The sequence below is a fragment of the Eptatretus burgeri genome, chromosome 3 (assembly GCF_056783735.1).
Source record: "Eptatretus burgeri isolate ZD-2024b chromosome 3, Ebu_testis_v1, whole genome shotgun sequence".
Taxonomy (NCBI): Eukaryota; Metazoa; Chordata; class Myxini; order Myxiniformes; family Myxinidae; genus Eptatretus; species Eptatretus burgeri.
Window position 1 is genome coordinate 96519573 of NC_140963.1, and position 21786 is coordinate 96541358.

Here is a 21786-nt window from a genome sequence, read left to right on the forward strand (position 1 = left end):
TGGACGGGCCGATGGAATGCAAAAACATTGCCATCCTGTATTCCGGTGGTTCACTGGATAACTTTGCAACAATCGCGTAGTTTTCCCACTGTTGCTTCCAGGTTTTCCAGTCCTCCAGTGGAGCACTGATGGTGTCTAAAAACGGCGGTGGGGACACTCCCATTGTCGATACCCGGGCCACGGACATGTCGCAACAAACAGCTCAAAATACACATCAGTGGGTGCGTGTCGGCGATGATCAAGTCATCAGTAGGCGTGCTCTGGTGCTTACCTCGCTGCCACCATGTTTCCGTAATCATTCATTCACAGATAACGCCGATGACCACCGATTCTGATTCAGCAGACGTGAAACACGTTTATTCCAAAAGCGGCCATGACACACAAACAACACCAGCTGCGCATGCGCAATGCAAGAAGGCTTGGGCGGCCATGCCGCTCATGACAATGACAGTTAAAGATCAATATCGTTACATCCCCCACCTGTTCGAACGGAATCTTCGCGCTTTGTTCATTCAGTTCGTCGGTGGAAGTCCTCGTGAAAGCATCTCTCGTGTGTCGATCGATACTTTAGGCCTCAGTCACATTTGCTCTACGGTGAAGATACGGGGGCGTACGCCCTCTGAATTGACAGAAACGTGCGGCGGCTGCAGAGAAACTGAGGTGGTCCCACGCCGTATGGCTATATTTTACAGGTCGGAAGGTCGCCGTGGAATTATAACGCGGAGTTATAACTTTTTTTTCATTTCTACGTTCGCCGTAGAAATTCGACAAGCCGAAACAAAAGAACTGGTAAAAAAAAAATAACCCATTCATTGCCGTCCATCTGGCCGCACGTTCGGCTGAGGGTCCCCCTGCGGTCACCTTGTGGGCACCTTGTGTCTGCCTTGAAAATTCTATGGCCGCTGCAGGAACGCCCTAAGGTCACCGTGCGACATCAAATCAATGACCGTATGGCACCCCACGTTTTCAGTCTCCACAATTTATAAATATGCCGTGCAGCTCCCCGAAAAATAAAAACATATGTGACTGCTACATTGTATTACCGTGGAAATACTGCGGCCGCTTTATAATTGCGAGTGCCCGTACATTTTGTAGACCCTCCGGCCGCCGAGCCAAATGTGACTTCGGCCTGACCTCGTGTTTTCACCTTCATTTGTGATGTTTGTTTTTTTAATCATCTTGTGTTTTAATTAATAACAAAAAAAGCAAACCGATCACGTGGTGTGACGGACCGTCGGGCAAGGATGGAATTTCACAGCAAAACCAGTTGTAATTTGGAATATCCATGATTACGTCAGCCCGATGCGTTTGATGAAAGTGATTGTGGTTCTGCGGGCATCATGTTTGATGAGCTGCCCTGGGGGCAGCGCTCTCCCAGAGTGCGCAAGCGATCGGAACCCAGGCCGGAGAACGAGCCTGTGTGGACCTTTGGATGTGGTGATTGTACCAGTTTACATACAATACACCGCCACCGAAGGTCATTTACTCATCTTATTTTACCTTAAACATGGGTAATTTCAGTTTAAAGTGTCTTGAAAGTGGGTTTTCTTTGGGTCCACGAACGGATTAATTCACTCCATTATTTCTTATTGGGAAAATATTTTTGGAATCCGAACTTTTTGCAATCCGAACAGCCTCCTGGAACGAATTAAATTGGGATTCTGGGGGCACCACTGTATAGGCAAACACCTATACTCCGATCTCTAGCGGTAGCGCACGGTGGACGTACGGTCGACACAGACTGCCACGGAGGCTGTACATCGGTGCACGGCGGGCGTAGGGGAACCGTGCATCGACCCTGCGTTTCCCGCAGGTAGTCACACAGACTGCAAGGCCAGCATACGGCGACCGTGGAAATAGTGCGGCCGCCGTAATTTTTTGGGGGTTGGGAAAATTCATTTTTCATTGAGAAGAGCTTACGGCAGCCGCACGAATAACGCAAGCCCACCGTACGCCCTACGTACGGTCGACGTGGAACACATCTACGTCATAGCTTGGCTTATCGAATTGCTACAGTGAACGTAGAAATGAAAAAAAGTTATAACTCCGTGCTATAATTCCACGGCGCCCCTATGGCCTGTAAAATATAGCCAAACGGCATAGGGCCTCCCTGAGGCCACCTCAGTTTCTCTGCGGCCGCCGCACGTCTGTCAATTCAGAGGGCGTACGGCCGCCGTATCCTCACCGTAGAGCAAATGTGACCTAGGCCTTACTACACCACCAGAGCCATAATACCTGATTGTTTTATCGGCTTTTGAAGGAAACTGCACTCTGAAACACATTGTTCAGAGCTGAGCATTAGACCAGCTGAGCTCTCTCATTAGTCCTTGCAAAGTCTTGAAGATCTGAATATTATCAATGCATTAATATCTACATTGATAATATTCTGTTATTGATCCTCAGCGATTTTAACTCACGCGGGAGGGGTGGGGGCACAGTGGCAGAGGGACGGAGGCACGGGAGTTACAGCACAGGGGGGTTTATACTCAAATCCCACGACAAATACACAGACACAGAAACTTAACAGACAGAGCAAAAATATTGATGAAATCTACATTGATAACATAGTCACTGAATTATTTTGTCACTCATCTCAAGGCAACAAAATTTACACAAATTTTTGATGGAAAAGCATTTGTGTTAGAATGTAAAAAAGTCACAATCTTGCAGTCACCACAAAAAGCAAATGTGAAGCTGCGTTGCATCGTTCAAATGTTTATGCGTGGGTTAAAGGCAGAAAAAGCAACATCCATATGCCGTTCGCCTAGAGAAACGTTTTCCCTCTAGTTTCCCACTTTATTTTGCTCTTTTTAACATGCTATTGGATTTCAGGTGTTCTGTGTCCCGTTTTCTCCCATTATGCGAAAGCAGTGAAATTGAATTTGCAGCCGCACGCTGATTCTCGGGTACATTTGGTGGAGCGTTCCAATCCAATTGAAACCTAAGCTAGATTTTTCTCTTCAGTACAGGCTTTTCAACATGCTTGCTAAGCCATGTATCTGTTTACTGCGCAGAAGTAATTCCAGCGATGGAATGAAATGTTGCTGTTGCAGCAATTTCCAGGGCAACAAGCTCCACAGTCCATACATATGCCTCTTAACATCATCTTTTTTGTCTCAACTATGGAACAGTAACCTTCATTTCACTCCTTTAAGGTTCTGTGTTACTAATGTAATAATTCTAGCCTTTCTCATTATCAATAGCACAACAATTTAGTTATGTGAGAACTAGCATAGATTTTTATAAACCTCACAAATCCGGTTGTTATATTTCTGAATGATATGACAAAGCTTTAAGCTCAAATATTTCACTTCATCACATTTCTACACTTGGCTTCCTTCATTGAGTGCATTATCTGCCTTTATCTCTTCTGTTTTGCCAATTTTGCTTAACTATTGATTTTGCAAAGAGAGTGTGCACAGCGTTGATCAAATTAGTTCACTCTCACAAGTGTGGCAATTATGGTGAGTTCACGTGAGTAAATTTGCGAAATTGTGATGAAGATATTTATTTTGGCTTATTCAAATGGTATCTCATGATATTTGTATCATCATAAGGATTTTCAAGAATTATTGCAGATATTTTGAAATTATTTATGAAACAAAGCGACGTTGCAACAGTGCCTTGGACAACGATATATTTTCATTATTTTATAACATACAAGCAGGGTACCCAGCATTGCCCGGTTTATTTTTTGTGGGGGCCTCAAGCACTTCCCTCCATCCACTAAGGAATGGGGTCGGGGATCATTCAATATTACCTATTACATAGCTACAGAGGCTTCGGCACTAAATAGAGATTTTAAAATTGCCAGTCACGGTCACATGTCCAACTCACAATCCCGTGAGATTTGCGGAAACCCCGTGGAATTACAACTGTCAAGTGACAACGACAATGAGACCCGAAACCAAGAGTTTGCCAAATCAATTTTGCACATAGAGAAATGTACTGCATTGTGTTGGGTGGTTACAAAGTCCCGCTGCAACCCCCCCCCCCCGGGCTTTCCCTTAATCATCATCGATCTTGGCCGTTTCATATATGCATTGCCTATCGAAAGTTTACAACCCCTTTCAAAATATTCACCTTTTGTTGCCTTATAGTCTGGAATTAAATTTCATTACATCAGACTTTTCCACCTTTATTTGCACATTGTAACCCACAACTTCCAAGTGAAAAACAAATTCTACAAATTTCAGAAAATTAATTTAAAAAAACAAAACGAGAATATTGTCGGGGAGCTGGCAGTCCAGGTTAATCCCCCTCCCCCCCCCAACCCAATTTGTGGCGATGGGCGGTTAACACCAGCCCAGATGGTCGAGTGTTTTTTCCTTATTAGGAAGCAGACACATTGATCCTCGGAGATGATAACATACGCAGGAGGGATGGAGCGCAATGGCGGAGGGACGGAGGCACGGGGAAGCACAGCACAGGGGGATTTATACTTGAACCCCACAACAAATACACAGACATAGCAACTTAAAATAACTGCGGAATTTAATAAAAATCTAAAAATATTTACAAGGCACAATAATTCAAAAGGTAATGATCATAACGTGAAGTAAATAAATCCAAAATTTGAGGCGCCTCTACACAAAGACTTAAATACAGTCAAAGGGGAAACAAAACAAAAGAGAATCCCTCCTTTATTCTGGCACTTAGCTTTGTCCAAAGATGATCTTTGCGGAACGTGGAATCGAGGCGCTTTGATTTGCACATGTAGATGTGTGCAAAATGGCGCAAAGTCGCTCTCTCGCAGCGGAACAAATGTACGTCAGGAAATTCGTGAGTGGTATTCAACACCAAGGCTCAGAGACCCAATGCAGGTTTTATTTTTATTTTTATTTTTTTTTGTATACCTTGGTCGAGGCTCATATGAGAGCCAACACACAACTCACAGCAAGGAGGCATGAGACAAGAGGGGCGGGAGTGGAAGGGACAAAACAGTGGGGAACAGACACATTAGGTGAACTGTGGAAGGGAGAGGGATGGGATGGGACGGAGAACATGGCGAAGAGAAGATGGACATTTCAGGGACTTTCAGGAAGGAAAGTAGGAGAAATGAAGGAAGTGGGGTTGGGTGGATTATCGGGGGTAGAAAAGATCGAGGATTTGGATGGGGGAAGATAAGAGGTGGTGGTGAACAGCTGTTTTGAAAGCCTGGAGGGAAGAATGGGAAAGAATAGAGTGAGGAAGTTTATTCCAAAGGCGGGAAAAAAGAGGAATGAAAGAGTGAAGATGAGCAGTGATTCGTGATTTTGGTAGTTTTACCAGAAGGGGGTTGTTGGCGGACCTTGAGCGCCCTGTGGAAATGTGGTGGGGACAAATCGCAGAGAGAGCAGGGGGGCAAGGCTGGAGAGGAGTCGGTAGAAGACAGAAAGACCACCGACCAACCTGCGGTGATTGAGTGAGAGGCCCAAAGACTCAGCTTCATTGCGGGAGATGCCGATGATCTTAAATGCCCTGGTTTCGACAGCGTGAAGCCGAGAAAGGTGGGAGACAGGAGCACCAGCCCAGAGGGGAGAGCAGTACTCCATCAGGCTACGGACAAAAGCTTTGTAAGTGGTCAGGAGCTCAAGAGGGCCGAGGAAGGACTTAGCACGACGGAGGATTCCCAGTCGGCGACTGGCTTTTGAGGCGAGGTTGGAAATGTGACTTTCCCAGGAAAGGTCATGGCAGATAGTGAGACCTAGAAGCTTGAAAGAAAAGACTTCTTCCAGAGGATTGTTGAGAAAGTGGATGGGGGGGGTTTGTAAACGGTCCTTTCGAAGAGACATAGTGAGAGTGTGAGATTTGTCTGGATTGAAAGACATGTTCCACGTGTTGGACCAGTTTGTGATTTTATCCAGATCTGCAGTGAGTGAAGAAGCTGCTGCTTGCCGGTCTGAGGGATGACAGATGGTACGGCAGAGGGTGGAGTCGTCGGCAAAGAGAAATAGAGGATTTTCCAGAGAGTCCGAGAGATCATTGATGAAAACCAGAAAAAGAACAGGGCCCAGAATGCTACCTTGAGGAACTCCAGCCTGCACAGGAAGAGGGGATGAAAGAACTCCATTTAGGGCCACACGTTGACTGCGACAGGAGAGGAAGTCTGCGAGCCATGAGTGGAGATGGCCTTGAATACCATGGGAAGAGAGTTTGGTGAGTAGGGCAGGGTGCCAGACTGTGTCAAAAGCACGTGATATGTCCAGGGATACGGCTCGGATTTCCTGTCTGGCATTGAGGACCTCCATCCATTGATGGGAGAGCAGAAGCAGCATATCCAGGGTAGAGTGACCTGGTCTGAAACCAAATTGATGATTGGAAATCAAGCCATTGGAGAAGAGGAAGGATTTCATATCTGAGGTGATGATGGATTCCATCACCTTGCTGATGATTGGGAGAAGGCTGATTGGTCTGTAGTTATAGGGATCTGTTTTTGCACCTTTTTATGCAGGGCAGTGACGTTAGCAGATTTCCAAGCAGATGGCAGATGACCTTGGGCAAATGAGAGGGTTAATAGAACAGAGAGAGGGTGAGCAAGAGCAGAAGAGCAGGCTTTGAGGACACGTGGGCTGATGCCGTCTGGACCGGTTGCAGAATCTGACTCGAGGTTTGAAAGCAAGCTCTCCACCTTGTCAGGAGAAAAGGATACAGAGTCCAGGGACAGTTGGGTGCGACTGGGTAAAGTGGGTAGAGATAGTGATGGGTTTAGGACACAAGATTTAGCTGCAAACACCGAGTTTAGACATTCAGCTTAATCACGTGTGGAATCAGCAGTGCGGCCATTTGAGGTAAGGGAGGGGATGGAGGGGGAACATACACCAGAAACAGATTTGATTAAATGCCACCAGGATTTTAAGGAGGGAGAGAGGTTTGAGAGTTCAGACTTGAGATGAGAAAGATGTTGTTTTATGGCTCTCCTGAGGGTAGATACACACTTGTTCCGAGCTTTGTGGAAAGAACTGAGATTGCCCTCAGTTGGGTTTGCTTTCCATGAGGCAAAGGCAAGTTGTTTCAGGACAACTGCCTCGCCACAAGCTTCAGTAAACCAAGGGCGGGAGGAAGGGTAAGACAACTGAACACGAGAGGGGATAAATATGTGCATGAGGGAGAGAAAGTTTCTTTGAAAGAATTCCCAGGATGAGTTGATGTTTGAGAAAGTAGTGATAGGAGACCAGTCTGTAAGTTTGATGGCTGCTCGGAGACCCTGCCAGTCGGCTTGAGTGAAATGCCAGACTCGACGGCGGTGAGGTGGTTCTCTGATAACAGCCAGAGAGATGTCCACTTTAACAAGGACGTGATCAGAAGAACCAATTGGAGCGAAGGAAGAGCAGCAGATATTGTCAGGGAAATTTGTCAAAATCAGATCCAGAAGAGATGGAGTACCATTGGTTGAGATCCGGGTCGGGAAGTTGACCGATTGAGTCAGTCCCAATGAGTCGCAGAAAGCTTTTGCTGAGGTGCCATGGCAGGTGAGAGAGGTACCCACACCTAGCCAACAGCTGCTTCGTTCATCAATTGTCCTCACTGACCCGCTGTTTGACATGAACGAAGCTCCGAGTCCCGTCTCGTATGACCAGCCAAGAGTCGATTGCCAGCGTCTCACTTCACCATGTGAACAAAAGCACCTCGGCATGAATATGAGAATCATGCCGTCTTTTCATGCATCAAAGGAAAGCCATTTTGTCGTGCCAAGAGAAGAACAAAGCGAGATTCTCCATCCACACCACGTTTCTACCACAACTACAACTGCCCTCCTCACACCGACGTCGTGCGTTCCTTCACATCTCTCTGTCTGCCATCGCGCCCATCAATCATCAACCTCGGGGGCATGACTTCGCTCGACGCCACCTTTGGAGGCGGAGCTTATGCTTGCTCAGCACGCTTGGCTCACTTGTAAGTGCAAAAACGAAGGAATAGGTTACACGGAGGCAATCACATATTTGGGGAACTTATTCTTAATCCCCTTTCTAATTAACACCACACCACCCCCCCCCCCCCATGTGGTGGCAGGTAAAACTTAAGCTCACAGTCTCCTGACTTAATTACATCAAGATGTCTTCTACACATCCACGGACCAAATAACTCCACTCAATCCTAATTTTCCCATTAAATTCCTCCATCCACCCCCACAACCGTAACAATATCTTGGTTGGATAAGTGTCTACCCCCCTTAAGACAGCAATTGTAAATTAGCTCAGTTGTAACCAATCACCTTCAAAATCACACACCAAGTTAATTGCTCTCCACCTGTGTTAAATTGTAGTGATTCCGATTATTTCAGAATAAAATCAGCTGTTTGTGTAAGTTTCATCTGCTGGGGAGTGCATTTCACAACAGACTCAACCATAAGCACCAAGGAGCTTTCAAAAGCTCTCTGGGATAAATTTGCAGAAAAGCACAGATCAGGGAATTGGTATAAAAAAAATATTTCAAAGGCCTTGAATATCCCTTGGAGCATGATCAAAGCAATCATTAAGAAGTTAAAGGTGTATCGTACCACCAAGACGCTGACTAGATAAGGTCGTCCCTCCAAACTGAATGACCAAGCAAGGAGGAAACTGATCAGAGAGGCCACCAAGTGGCCAATGGCAACTTTGAAAGAGCTACATGCTTTTATGGCAAAGACTGGTCACAGTGTACATGTGACAATTTCCAAGCGTTTCCAAGGTCTGACGAAACCAAGAAGGAACTTTTTGGCTCAAATGTAAAATGTTATGTTTGGCACTAATCCAACACAGCACATCGCTCAAAGAATACCATCCCAACTGTGAAGCATGGTGGTGGCAGCATCATGTTATGGGGATGTTTCTCATCAGCAGGGATAGTAGGGAAAATGGATGGAGCAAAATACAGAAAAATCCAAGAGGAAAACCTGCTGCCATCTGCAAGAAAGCTAAAGTCGGGATAGAAGTTCACCTTTCAGCATGACAACGACCTAAAACACATAGCCAAAGCTTCACTGGAGTGGCTAAGGAACAAAAAGGTAAATGTCCTTGAATGGCCCAGTCAGAGCCACGACCTAAATCCAATCAAAAATCTGTGGCATGACTTGAAGATTGTTATCCATCAACACTCCCCATGCAACTTGACTGAGCTTGAGCAGTTTTGTGCAGAAGAATAGGAAAATATTGCCCAATCAAGGTGTGCAAAGTTGGTAGAGACTTATCCCAACAGACTCACAGCTGTAATTGCTGTCAAAGGTGCTTCACCTAATTCTTCACTCAAGAGGGTGGACACTTAACCAACCATGATATTTTAGTTTTGTATTTTTAATTTATTTTCTGAAATTTGTGGAATATTTTTTTCACTTTGAAGTTGTGAGTTACAATAAGTGAATAAAGGTGGGAAAAGTCTGATTTAATGCAATTTAATTCCAAGCTATAAGGCCACAAAAGGTAAAAAAAAATTAAATGGGATGTAGACTTTCTATCGTCACTGTGTGTGTGTATATATATTTCACTTCATCCGTGAAATATATAAATAATCAAGTGGAAATATATATATATATATATATATATATATATATATATATATATATATATATATATATATATATATATATATATATATATATATCAATCAAATACCACCCATCGCTTCGCTGATAGTAATAGTAAAGGAGGGTGGGGGAGAGAGTGAAGAGGTGGAGGGGAAAGGAGAGAGGAGGGAGGGGAGTGAGGAGGGGTGGGGGAAGGAAATATAGTGGAAGGTTAGAGGAAGGAAAGGCAGATATGCAGTGGAGCATTAATTACGATTTATACTGTTTCATCAAAATGATTCTGCATGGAATAACATTGAAGATTATGTCTGAAATCTATGTCTGAAAGATTGTGTATGAAAACACAATTATATCTGAAATCCATTTTCTACTGCTCATAATATAACCACGGTCTGGAGACAAACTCCCGTTGACACATATTTACCGCCAGGACGCCTCCGGAGCCAAGCTGTCCAGAGACAAACACTGCTCGGACATGTCCGGAGACAAACCCCGTCCAGGCATAACCACCAGCTCACCTACCCTTCGTGAAGGACATTGTGGGATCTTTGAAGTCCATCAACTAATACTGGCAGATGAAATGCTCAGTTCATCGTCTATCCGAGGGATTGCACACACAATGATGAATCGACCCACTTGCACCATCCATTAACTTTCCACCTTTTATCGTCCACCTATTCCGTGAGTCTCACTCTATTCCAATGAAATTATTCAGCATACAAGAGTTTTAATAAACATAATTTTATTTCAAATAAATACTTATTTTGAAGAAGTTATGCAGGATATGTGTTTATTTAATAGTTCGAACCCTAACCGCGTGCATGTACACTGCGGTGTGATAATGAGTTCACTCGTATCTGTCATAAAGAGAATGCTGCCATCCTGTTTGACTAAATTATAGTGGTTGACTCATTTGTATCCATTTACAATGGCTTGCTATAAATTATCAGCATCATCATCATGTACCATGCCCTATGCAAAGCGTTGGTGCTACCGGCGAAGCAGTTACATGCTACAATACTGATCGGGTCGTCATTCCAACCTAAGAAGTCGGGGCAGAAATTTGGAATTTGGCCATTCGAACCCAGGCTTGACAGCTTCGAGGCAAGTGCATACTTCTCTGCCATCCTGCCAGCCCTGCTATAAATCATTTGTTGTAAAACTTTGAATTGAGAGACTTTGGAAATAGATATATGTATGCAATGTGATGCAGGTATTGTTTAGTCCAATTTCCATTTCCTCATACTAGATTTCCACATATAGCTGATTCCAGGGTGGAGGATTACTCAGAATTATTTGTAAAAAACCTGAGCTGTACCTCTGCTAAAAGGCACAAACACAAACAGCACATGTTTGTTATGTGTACACTCAGAATCAATCCAACAACTCTTTTGGATGTGTTTTGTAGACAGTGATCATGGTCTACAGAAGAGGTCACAGACTGACAGATACATATGGGAAGATTGCGTGAAAACAATAAAAAGACTATCCAGCTCAGGCTATGGAGAGTAAAAGTAATTCACGGACAGTCGAGGGGTTTTCCAACAAGTAGAAGTGAGAAGCCATCTTTAAAACGCATAGGAAAAAGCAACAGCTGAACTCGATAGAAGTGTGTAGAGATTCAAAGTTGGGAGTTGAATGAGAAAAATATATGCTAATTATTGCATTTGATACTGATGCACAATTGAGCACCAATATGAACAGGAAACACATCTTGATGGCTTGCCAACCTATTTTGGGTATAAGATCAGCAAGCCTTTATCCTTGGCTTCTCAAATTACACTTATCTTGAAGAGTTTGGTCTCAACAGTATCATCGGACACTAAATCGGTTTCAGCAATTCTACCTCATTCAAGAGTGGTGAAATGCATTATTTTTTCAGGTAGAGCAATGTGGCCTTCAATGCTTTTTGTTATATATACTGTATAGGATTTTAATGCCATCCAAACTTGCAGTGAGGGCATTAATATTGGATGCCATTACATGGAGGCCACAGCAGATGGGAGGTAGACTACACCCGATTTGAAAGTTGTGAATGAGAACTGTATTTTAAAATATATTGACAATCTAAAACCACCATGGTCATTTTTCTCGAGATGAGCTCAATTTCCAGAAGAAATCAATCCAAATCTTTCACATGACTGCCTTCAGGTGGATTTAAACCCACAATGTCTGGTATGCCAATCCAGTTTTCTTGCCGCTCGGACACAACTTTACCCAAATTCATTGCACATGAAAACTTTGAACACAGTAATGAGCTGAGAATGCAGATATATCACAACAGAATGCCAAAGTGACATATGTCTTTGGAGACTAACTTGTCTATGTACGCAGCCGAAGATAAGATGGAGCTGATGGTGAGGATGAGAACTTCCAGAAGCTGGATCTCTGTAAGCAGCTGATAAAGAAGATATAACTGCTTTTATATGGGGGGGATTTCTTGAGGAATATATTTAGATGATATAACTTCGCCATGGTGATTCCCACCTTCCAAATCATCAAGTATTTGTTTTTACTTTATTAAGTTTTAAATAAACGTCCAGATTGGTGGCTGCATCACATTGTCAATATGAGATAATTATTATTGGACAAATTATTAATTGGATAAATTATTGCAATACTATACCAATATAAAAATGCACTGGAAGTAACATGTTCTAATGTACACATTCAAGTCTTTGATAAACGTTGTGACCTGAAAGAATAATAACTTGATCAGCGTTTCATGTAATGTATGATGAGATATATATTTAGTACTTACTACTGTGTTTGTGTAAGAGTTTGCAATAAAACAGGAATTGCAAACCAAATGACTTAGACATCCAAAATGTAAACAGTTCCTTAATAAGTGCAACATCAGACATTAAAATAACTGAGCTCTGTTAGTATCTTGGGATTAACATGAATGACCTGTCTGATATATTCCAGAGCTTCTCCCAGCAAGGCATTCCACAGTCGTATTTTTGGAAAAGCCTTCACTATGTTTTCAAGATGGAAATACTCTTTGGCCTCAAAATTTATACTGAAAACCTAATCATGTCTACATTATTATCAGTATAAAGACTTCAAAGAACTTTTATATGGGAAGCTGTATATCAAAGAAAAAAAGTTTTGGAGGGGGTTTTGTAGTCAGTCATAGTTCAGCTGAAATAGCCAATGTTCAACACTATTTAATAGTTTGTCAGATAAATTTACATTCCAGCCTTTACAGAGAAAATGATTCTGATCTAATCTGAGCACATACTGTATTTAATAGCAACACTTTATTATAGTCTTAAACACTACCAAGATGGTTATCACTGAGAAAGACAATTGGAAGAACCTGCTCAGTTAAAATTTCAAAATGCTTTTCAGGTTTTCACAATGAAATAAAAAAAAGTTAGAAAACCGATCTCAATTCTCAGATTTCAAACTGCTCACTTGCACAGCTTGTTGCCACAATTATCAAGAACATTGTTTTAAGTTATACAAATCTCTGGATCCCCTAACAATACACTCCCCCAAAGCACAAAAAACTAGAATATCACGAATTTTAAAACAATAGCTTGATGCATTAAAATGAATGAAACAACCGAAAAGTGCTTATTTTTGTGCTTTGAGTACTTTGTACTGAAAGAATGCTGAATCATGTCATCCATGAATTGTGCAGGAAGAGAGTGAGAGTGGGCAGTTGAATTGGCCATTCCTAACATTTTGGCTTGACCTTAAATAGCACATACCAATAGGTTTTCCTTCCTCAGAGTGAAAAGCCAAGTAGAAGTGGAAATAAGTCCATGATGTGTGCCTGAAGCCAACCTTTTCTCCTGCCTTCCCCTTATCTTATGAAAGTATTTTTTAATTACCCTTTCCCTTTTCTCGTGCATTTATATTTTAACTTGACCATGAAGCATGTTTAACAAGTTATATTTTTCACAATCTTACAATTTTTGAGTGTTTACATGTAACCCTTTAAAGCACCAATAAGATATTGCATGACCAATAATTAATTGGCTACATCTTAACTGACAACAATGCTTTCATTTGACAAGCTGAATTTAACTTATTTTTCAAAAATAATGTAAGATGTTTTATTATCATTATCTAGGAACTTAATTGAAACCATAATTCAGTGAAGAGTCGAATTTTTAATATTCATATTTAATGACTAATTAGAGTCAAACTACAAGGTAGTTGAAAGAAAAGAATATATATATATATATATATATATATATATATATATATATATATATATATATATATATATATATATATATATATATATATACGATATGTCAAATAAAGTTTCGGTTTAATTCCAAAATATACAGAACAAGTAGTCCAAGGACTAAAAAAAGTTCAGTTAATTCAAGGTAAAACAAAATTGAACAGTATTGATGATAAAATGTGAAAGTAATAGTGAGAATTTTTTTTAAATCACATAAAATGTACTTGAACATTGTATGAAAAATTAATAATCTCTGCTCCTTCCAGTTTTATTTTTGGTGTGATTTACACCATTCCTCAATTTAAAAAGTCCAGGTTTAGCTGTGGATTGGGCTCTGTTGACTATGCCCCCAAAACAGCATTGTAATGTGGCCAAATTTGAGTAACTCCAATTTAAGTCAAGCTCCAGAATGACCACCCCAGATTTTTATTGTCATTGCCCTTGAACCATTTCCTAACAGAAGTACATTGCAGTATGGTTTTGTGTAGCAAATCCGGTAGTGCAGTACAGCAATGTCACAATAATACCTCTTCAACATCACAAGAAAAATAATGCACAGTTGGTTTAATTGGAATGTCCCCACGATGAAATATATTGCACAACAATGCACAAATGTCAAAATGCATGTTTCCACATTCACTGCTTTGCATCTGCAGAGCAAGAGCCATAGAAAACAGTTGGAATGGCTGTACTTAACGTCCTCCAGTCACGTGACATAAGGAAAGACTAAAGACAGGAACATTGCTCCACTGGCAAGTAATATACACACTTTGAAGATAAGGTATTATTTTGGGTCAATTAATATGATGACTTCTTCATAATGACTATCACTGTTGAGCATTACAGTTTTAAACAAAGTGGGCAAAAACATATATACATTAGGCAAGTGTGTGCATTATTTTGTGCTCATTAAATGGTATTCATTAAATCTATGCCACTTATGCTTCTTTGAAGTGAAATTAAAAAAAAATGTACATTGCTATTTAGGAGGATTCATTTTGAGTTTGGGTGTTCTGCGATATATTTGGTGGTCTACTTTATCCAGTATGTACATATTGATGTGTCAGAGGGTCTTTTGGGGCATGGACCATCTGGGCTTGAGGTCTAAAGACCTCCATAAATGTTGAAACGATGTTAAAATTTACTATACGTCATTCAGAAATACTGTTTACAAAACCCCAAGGATCACCCGATAGATAAACCGAATTTGGTAGTCGATCGTGTACGGAAGGCAGCAAGGTGGGAAAATGTTTCATATGATTAAAATGTTCATTTTAAAAAAACATATGGGTTATCAATATCAATGGTTAGAAGCGCAGGATGATCAATAAATCCAGAACAGATCAGGTAATCAATAGACACAAGAAAAGGGGATGAAGGAACATGAAATCTGATGTACAATGGCATGAAATAACTGCTATGGCACCAAAATAGCAGACTCAAACACCAAAGGGGAGCAAAACAGGTGAGGACTTATGCAGACACAAACTGGTCCTGCTTCAGCACAATAGTGGTTGTTAGCACAACTGTGGTTATGCTGGTTGGTGTGGCACAGCGCGAAGTGGAGTTTGGATGGCGAGAGCATGGATGACGATGAGGAAGTGGCATCCGCATTTCTCCAAACTGCCCTTCTCCAACAGGCCACAAAAAACTATTAACCTATTTGTTTACTTCAAATCATCAGCAAAGACATGGAATCCATCATCGCAGTTGATATCAAAGCCTTCCTTTTCTCCACTGGCCTGATCTGAGACCATTTGTTCAGATTCACACCAATCACTCTAACCTGGACATGGTTCTCCTGCTCTCCCAACAATGGATTGTGACCCTCAATCTCAGGTAGGAAATGAAGGATATCTTTCTGGATTATGTTGAGCTTTTGATACAGTCGAGCACCATGCTTTGCAGGGCAACAGACTGTATCGAAGGCTTTCCAAGCTCTCTGCCGATGGTATCCAAGGCTGCCTTCCTTCTCGTATGGCTTAACTTCCTATCAAAGCCAACATTTGGCTTTCAATGAAATTTTTCTGTTCTCTTCTCCCTTTCAAGGCTGGAGTGCCACAAACCAGTGCATTAGGGCCAGTCCTGTGCCTAATCTTCATCAATGTTCTTTGTGACTTTCTGAAAAATCCTCTTTATCTCTATACTGATGACTCCACCCTCTACAGTTGTTTCTGTTACCCTGCAGATAGGCAGGCAGCAGCCTGTTCTCTGTCTGGAGAACTTGATAGAATCATAAACTTGTCCAACAATTGGAATATGGATTTCAATCCTGACCAACCTCATCCTCTCACTCAGTTCTCTGAAAGAACATCTTGTGAGCACTTCTCTCTTCTCCCTCAGCAAACCTCTTGAAGAGCTTTACTCACTAAAACATTTGGGCCTCACCACCAGCCACGATCTCTGTTGGGTAAACCATATGTCTACATTGGCCTCCAAAGCCAGCCACCAACTGGACATCCTCCATCATGCAAAGTATTTTCTTGGCGCACATGGAATTTTATCTACTGACAAAGCCTTCATCTGTGGCTTGATTGAGAACTGATCTCCCCTTTGGGCTGGTGCCTCTGCTTTACATCTTGCTTATCTTGACACCATGGAAACCAAAGCCTTAAAATCATTGGTATCTCCCACTTTTAAGCTGAGTCTCTGAGCTTATTACTTTTGCATCACAGACAGGTCAGTGGTCTCTCAGCCTCCTTTCTCATATTGCACCTTCTGTCCTTTCTGTGCTGTTTCCCCCATATTTCAGCAGGGCACACAGTGTCTGTCAGTAGCCTACTTCTGGTAAAACTCCCAGGATCCAGTGTCATTGCTTACCTCCATTCATTTGCTCCTCTTTTGTTACATCTATGGAGCGAACTTCCTCAGTCTGTTCAATCTTATTTTAACCTCCAGAGCTTCAACACATCTGTTCACCACCATATCAGGATACCCCCCAACCATCCATACCCATGATCTTTTCTACCCTCATTCAAACTCTAAGCCCACATCTTTCCAGGTTTCCATGTTTTTTTTAAGTCTTATTTTTGCTTCTTCCTAATTTTCCCTTCTACCTCTGTGATTGAGAGTTTGCACCTGTAATCCATTATATTCACCGACTGTGCCCCCCCTCCCTCCCCACCTTTGCTCTCAATCTTCCCAATGTCTTTTCTTCTTCCAAGTTTCTGTATTTTGTCCCTCAAGCTTACTGCTGGTGTGTGTGTCACATCCCCTCTTTCAATGGTTCCTTTCATTCTGTAATGTACTTATCCACGATGTGTTATAGCTCCTTCACAATCTTTGTTTGGCAACAAAGAAAGTGGAAGACGTGACTGTTTTTCTATTTTCAATATTTCTACAATTAGTAAGGAAATATCTTTTTTTTAATTATTTCCAGAAGCGAGGCTCATGGAAGAGCAAGGTAGAACTGACAGTGGAACAAATATCAAGAGAATAAATAAACAGGAAAGAGGAGGGGGAAGAGGGGAGGAAAAGGAAACGAACACATTATAAAATGGTTGATTTAGGAAAGGTCATTGGGGGTTATCAAGATCATGAGTTAGAATTGGGGACAACAAGGTAGTGCAATGCTTGCTTGAAATTGTGGAGGGAATAGTGAAACAGAACAGTCTCTGGGACGTGGTTCCATAGATAGGTGAAGGAAGGAATAAATGAGTTTAGGGTGTGTAGTCAACAAGGATTTTGGAAGTTTAACCAGAAGAGGTTGAATGAAAAAAAATTGTGCATCCTGCAATCGCTGGGGAGGGTCAGAGGACAAAAGTAGAAGAGGGAGCAATGTTGGACAATAGATCATAGAAAACAGAAGTTCTCGACCTGCCAACAATGTGAGAGCACCAGACCATGTGCTTTGGCCTCACCAAGGGAGATTGAATAATTTTGAGAGCTTTAGATTCCACAGAGACAGATGTACTGCTGGAGTGCCAGCCCATAGCAGAGAGCAGTACTCTGTTGAACTATGGATAAAGGCATTGCAGACTTTGATTTTCCAAGGACAGATTTGGATTGATGGAGGATGTTCAGTCTGTGGCTGTCTTTGAAGGCTAACTTTGTAATATAGCCTGCCCATGAAAGGTCATGGCTGATGGTGAGGTGAACAAGTTCTAGAGATCAAACCTCGTCCAGTGGATCACAAAGGAAATAAATAGGTGGGTTCATTTGATGATAATTCCAGACAATTTAGTTTTCTGTGGGATTTTGGGATTTTCCAGGATTGAAGGACATGATACATTTATTTAATGAGAGTCTATACATTTCCAGAGAGAGAGAAAGACAGAGCCAGAGCCAGAGACAGAGACAGAGATGTAGTTGCAGTGTGCCCAACAGAGGATTAGGATTACTGTCCAGCACAATGTTGAGTCATCTGAAAAAAGGAAGAGGGAGTTTCGAGAGCATTGGAGAGGTCATTCAGATAGATGAGAAACAATAATGGGCCCAAAAACACTGCCTTGGAGAACTCAAGCCTCCACTTGGAAAGGGAAGGAGATAGTTCCATCGAGGGCAGCACATTGACTGTGTGAGTGGAAGAGATCAGAAATCCAGGAATTAAAATGGTCTTCTCAGCTGCAGGCAGAGAGCCTGGCTAGCAAAACAGGATGCCAGACTGTGTTAAATGCATGAGATCGGTCCAGGGTGACTGTCCTAACACCTTGTTTAAGATTGAGGGCCTCAAACTATTGTTCAGAGAGGAGCAGAAGCATGTCCATACTTTTTAGATGTCGTTATACTGTTTATTGGTGTATGTTGCTCTTGCGAGAATCACACTCATGCAGCTTTTCAAAAACCACATCTTGTCTGTCTCTGTCTGTCTCTGTCTGTCTGTCTCTGTCTGTCTCTCTCTATCTCTCTCTCTCTCTCTCTGTCTCTCTGATTTTCATCCCTAACCTGTAGTACCATTCTTCTCTGCAAGCAGTGAGCTCCAGATTGAATAAGATTACATTAGACATTATTACAGCGAAAGTCCAAGTAAATGAAGACTGTACAAACACTTTGAGTGTGTGAAACTCATCGAGGGTTGCTTTGCTGTGTTCATGATTACCAGCCACAAGATGTGGGCAGTTTTATTTTGCTTTATCTCCAAACAATTACCCTCCTGTCCTGTGTTGACCTCCGTGGGTGTTGGCAGTGAACTCTCGGATTGGCGCTGCCCTTTGTATCGATTCCCATCCACAAAAGCCCAGCACTGATTCTTATTAATCTAATGCTGTCAAAGCATTGTAAGCTTAATCAATAGGTACTCTCCTGTCATTTAATCGGAAACAGGATGATTTGCATGAGTTTTTGTCCAATCATTATGCAGTTACATTAGCTGGAAAGCTGCAATCCTATCAATTCATACCATTGCTCTTCGTGAAGGATAACAGTTCTCCCAAGTGTCTCTAATCTTCATATTGCTCGATCCCACGATGCATACAACCACAGCTTCTGTCAGAAAGTTGTCAAAAATTTGAAGCTTAAAGAAGTATGCTTTCAAAATTAAATTCTTACTTTGCGCACAACTGGTTGAATTAGGTGATTGCTAATCTTCCACTGTGCTCACTTAGAGCTGGTTTGAACACATCTAATTAATGTAAAGTAAGGTACATCCAGGACTTGGAAAAGGAGAATTGAGTGAGAGGAGGACAGGGGGCTGCCAATAATGCATCTCTAACACCACAGATGTATAACGAGAGCTAACTCCTCTGGACAAAATTCCTGTCGAAAAATATACTTTAAAATAATTGTTTTAATTATTTATTAAAATTATTTTAATAAGTATTTAAAATAATAAAATAATTGTTCCAGAAAGGAAAATAATGATTTTTTTTCCTGAAAAAGGTGCATCATGGAGGGGGTATAATCCTTCCTCCCCCAATTTTTCGGATCTGCCTCAAATATGACATTTGGATTGAACTAGGAGGTCCTGCAATTTAGAAGTTAACCTGTTTTATCATCTCGCATGTAAAGTTGTGCATTTATACGAAAGTAATTAATGTGCTATTTTGTCTTCATGCTGTTGTCCGTTTCTAAGTAATTCTTGACATTTTAGCGGAGGCATTGGTGATTACCTCGACGTAAATCCATTGTTCAGTACCAGCGAGCAAGGGATGGCCTTTGGCAGGACGAACCCTGAACATGATTAAAACCTTAAGATTGTATCTGCTTGCTAATTAATAGTCATGGGTGTATCTAGATCTCACTGCATTCCAGAAAGGTGGAAAGGAAGTGACACACTTGACCCCACCCAAATGGGATGTAACAATTATGACACGTGATCATTGAGTAATTCAACATCTGGCAAGGGAAACTGGTAATATAAAGATTGTGTTGCCCATGACAGAGAAAGAGAAAGAAAAAGAGAAATAGAAAGAGACAGAGAGACCCACTGCAGAGGGAGAATGCTTGGCGTGCGTCACTGATGCTCTGGTGGTAGAAAAGCTGGTTGCTAGTCCGAACCAAATATCCCAAGTTCACTGTGAAGCAGTTGATGGGCACTGATAAGGCTTAAGGCTTCCACCTCGAGCATTTGCCTTGTTAAAAACTTGTGGAAAATGAGTGTGTGGGCCAGCTGTGTTTCATACAGCAGTTCCGATATTGTTGAGTGCTGTCTAGCTCCAGTACAGCTCCACGTATCTCATTGCATCAAGCCAGATGAATTGTGAGACAAATACTTCTCATCTATCTATCTATCTATCTATCTATCTCTCTCTCTCTCTCTCTCTCTCTCTCTCTCTCTCTCTCTCTCTCTCTGTCTCTCTCTCTCTCTCTCTCTCTCCCTTTTTCTCTCTCTCTCTCTCTCTCTCTCTCTCTCTCTCTCTCTCTCTCTCTCTCTCTCTCTCTCTCTCTCTCTCTCTCTCATTCATTGTGTGGCCCAAGAAGAAAGATGGGGCTCCATCAATACAATAGTTTGTGAATTGATACATAACTGCCAAATGATCATGTCTTGCTGATTAAAGTGTGCACTTTTTTTTCCCTTCGATATTGTTCTTACATTTATAATGTAGTTTATTTTTGTGCATCAGGTCTGGTACCCTCTCATTCCTCTGTACACCTGTTCACTTTCAAAAGATGATCACCACATGGGGGTAAATTTAACAATCATAATAATTGCAAGGGTAAAACTGCTCCACCCCATTCTTGCAATTGGATCTCATTGAGGTGGTCAACTGAATCAGGTGGAACCCCAGAAAGCACTACCAAATGGACAAACAAGAAAGGTCACAAAATGACACAACCTTTTCAACACTAAAACCTAATGCGTCAAAATTGATGTGACTTACACCATAGATGTAACATCATGTTGAAGATTGCGGCCCTTTGTGCTACCGACGGGTCCTAAGTTAATAAGGAAATATAAGTGCAAATAAACTAACAACTAAGTCTGATGAAATTCCTTTCAAATAAAGAAAAAACAAGTCAAGCGATTACACACAGTGCAGATAATTAAACAAACAAGAAACAGGAAATTAAAAGAAAGCCATAAGGGAAATGCACCAATAATATTATATTATATTATATCAGTAATTAATTTGTATGTGATATTGTATACCAATTAATTTTTTTGTTTAGGTGCCAGAGATAACTGGCCTACTCTTCACAAAATACACCATGTTATTTTTAATGTCCACCAATGACCCTGTTGGCAGATGGTTCCTCCAGATTAACATCCATCTGATGTATAGCGCACATTACATATAGATAGTTTATACACGGGTTGAGAGTGGAACTTGGCCTGGACAGCTCAAAGGTAGGTGCACATACCTTCAAGATAACCTGCCAGCTCTTTCAATGATAGGACTGTTCATACAAAAAATTTTCCCTCATATGGATTGAATTTTAATGAGCATATGGCTAAGATAAAATAATGTGGAGATGGTGAGAACTAGAGGAGCACAACTACGTCAAGATTATAGCTTTTCACCAAAGATTAGAGGTCCGACATGTCTACTACAGTGATCTTCAACTCGAGCTAATCCCAGCAGGATTGAGATTAAACTGGGACCAGTGAGACTAAACAGAACACATTGTTTTTTTTTTTGAGCATACATAGTCGAGGCTTGTGGGAGAGCTAAAATATATATATATATATATATATATATATATATATATATATATATATATA

General features: G+C 41.4%; 1 long non-coding RNA gene across 2 annotated transcripts; it reads left to right on the forward strand.

Annotated features, from left to right (window-relative positions):
* Nucleotides 1-694: 694 nt before the first annotated feature.
* On the forward strand, nucleotides 695-14469 carry LOC147030499 (uncharacterized). 2 transcript variants are annotated; one of them, XR_015055786.1, is made up of 4 exons: nucleotides 695-789; nucleotides 9912-10162; nucleotides 11816-11871; nucleotides 14342-14469. It is a non-coding gene; the product is annotated as an uncharacterized LOC147030499 (long non-coding RNA). The 2 variants fall into 2 exon arrangements; XR_015055787.1 differs by lacking the exons at nucleotides 695-789; nucleotides 9912-10162 and adding an exon at nucleotides 10462-10589.
* Nucleotides 14470-21786: the final 7317 nt, after the last annotated feature.